This window comes from Schistocerca americana, chromosome 4 (genome assembly GCF_021461395.2).
Source record: "Schistocerca americana isolate TAMUIC-IGC-003095 chromosome 4, iqSchAmer2.1, whole genome shotgun sequence".
NCBI lineage: Eukaryota > Metazoa > Arthropoda > Insecta > Orthoptera > Acrididae > Schistocerca > Schistocerca americana.
Window position 1 is genome coordinate 313,563,849 of NC_060122.1, and position 2,405 is coordinate 313,566,253.

A 2,405-nucleotide genomic window follows, 5' to 3' on the forward strand; every position below is an offset into this window, starting at 1 on the left:
ATTATGATATCAGATGCATGTACAAGATTTCTAAATAATTTCTCACGAATGCAGGTGTGTTTCTCAATAAGCGATTTAGTATGGGAAGTCTTTCAAAGGCCAAGGTTGTGAGTATTTGGAGATAAGCAGAGAAACGACAGCGCATGTGCACTTGCAAAGAAATTCAACGAGCTTGACAGGTTAAGAGACACTGAAATACATTCGATTGTAGTTATACTTCAAGATATTTCCAACAGCTTTGAGTTATTCAGTATCATTTGGATTGCAGGGTCAGGATACCAGAGCGATAAGCCACATGTGTAGTCTCGAAAGGTAAAATCCCAACCTCATGGGTGAAATCGGTTGATTGCAGACCTCATCTGTCTCTTGGAGGGCATAGTCCTCAGTAGCACCTGTCTTCACATGGTTCCATTATATACGCATGAGCTGTTGTCATACTTGTCGGTAAAATGGGATCTTGGGCGCTTAAACCTTGTATATGACTGAAAAAATCTTAAAACACAGTCTGAAACATCCAAATGTCAGTGTCCTTTTGTGTGCAGCGCACTGGTAGCAAGTTGTGCTTTTAGCGAGATTACGCGTTTCCACAACACGTCTAAATCATTCAGGCGAATGCTGCAAGTGGCAGTCATCGAATAGCATCCCAGATTGTTCAGATCAGACGAATCTGACGACTGTGTTGATGTGACTCCTTCAAAAAGGTCACTACAGATTTTTGCACGTAGTTTGTCAATGTGACCTTGCGTTTTAATATTGATGTAGACGACACGTTAAGCTCCAATCGTTTTTCCTACTAATCGAAAGCCACCATGCATTCGCGGTTGGGGCAGCGGAGTGGTAGCCATATGGTCATCCATACCTGCATCCAGTGATGCCTATGGGCAGTTGGTCAATACCGTTCGTTCTTCAAGGCCTGTTCGGAAAAAGTTTCCTTTGATCTAGTATTCAGGATAGCGTTGTATTTTTAAGCGATTGTTAAGCGATAGCCGGCCGCGGTGGTCTAGCGGTTCTAGGCGTGCAGTCCGGAACCGCGCGACTGCTACGGTCGCAGGTTCGAATCCTGACTCGGGCATGGATGTGTGTGATGTCCTTAGGTTGGTTAGGTTTAAGTAGTTCTAAGTTCTAGGGGACTGATGACCACAGATGTTAAGTCCCATAGTGCTCAGAACCATTTTTTGTTAAGCGATACCTCCCATATATTGTGTTTTACGTTGTACGTAGGGACATACCAGTAAAAAATATCCAGTGGATTTCTAATGATACTGTCTTCTGAGGTTCAGCATCAGGTGGACTGTGAGCCATGGAGCTGAAGGTCATCGTAAGGAAGATGAGTATAGGTACTTTAAAAGATAGACCTCGTGAGAGTTGTAATCTGTTGTACTGTCTTGCTTAGGATAATGGAAGCATTGAACCCGAGATGCGCTGTTCATGAATTAGTTCACTCGATATTTCTGAGCAACAGTTTGGAGCTTGATAGAAGTAGCGTGAACGTCTTTCACCCAGAAGCGGAGCAAACAGTTGTAGATGTCATAGCATACCCCTTTCGATTGGTGAGTCTTGCCTTTCTACATACTAGATGAACGACGACAAGTGCCACAGGTTTGCAGTTGAAGTTAAGTGACAGAGCATTACACACATTTGGAAGTGTCACAGAAGACGTACAGTGAGTTAATTATCAGGCATAGACGCCACATATCTCCATAGGTTCTTTAAGTCATTTCTGATGAACATGGGTCTCGTCTCCTCAACAATACTCTTGCATTGGGAGTCTTTTGTTAGGCAAGGTTGCAGATGGTCATGACAGCGACTTGTACAGCACATCACATGACGGCTTAGGATTCTCGGTAGACCAAGCATGCTGGCGTATCAGGGCAACAGCGAATTCTACTAGGCCTTCAGTGGTATATAACACCACCTAATTACATAATTAACGTAAATTGTGGAAGCAGAGCTGATGTAGAATAGCACCCCAGATGTGTCCAGATTGGAAGAACTTGAGAGACTTTAAAGTAAGTGCTCTTAGAACCACGGTAGAATGATTTGAGCCTGATATCAGAGTGAATCATTAGGGCGTTTATGTAGGCAAATGTGCTACAATATTTATACAAACATGTGGTCTACTTGGCGCAGGTGGAATCATACTTTTGATTCTTGTCGTAGTAAATTCATTCCGTTGATTGAAACAGTAGATCTCACGGTCAATTCAGTATGGTAGTGGCAGTGGATTCTAACTACAGATTCAGACAGGTTCCCAACAAGCTGCAATTGTAGTAGCTGTTGTTGTGGCAGATTCATCCCACATATTCTCCACTGGCTGTACCACAACAACCAAACACATTTTCGGTAAATGATAATATTATTCTTTAACTGATACTCATTTCCACTGTAGATTGATCTTGACATGG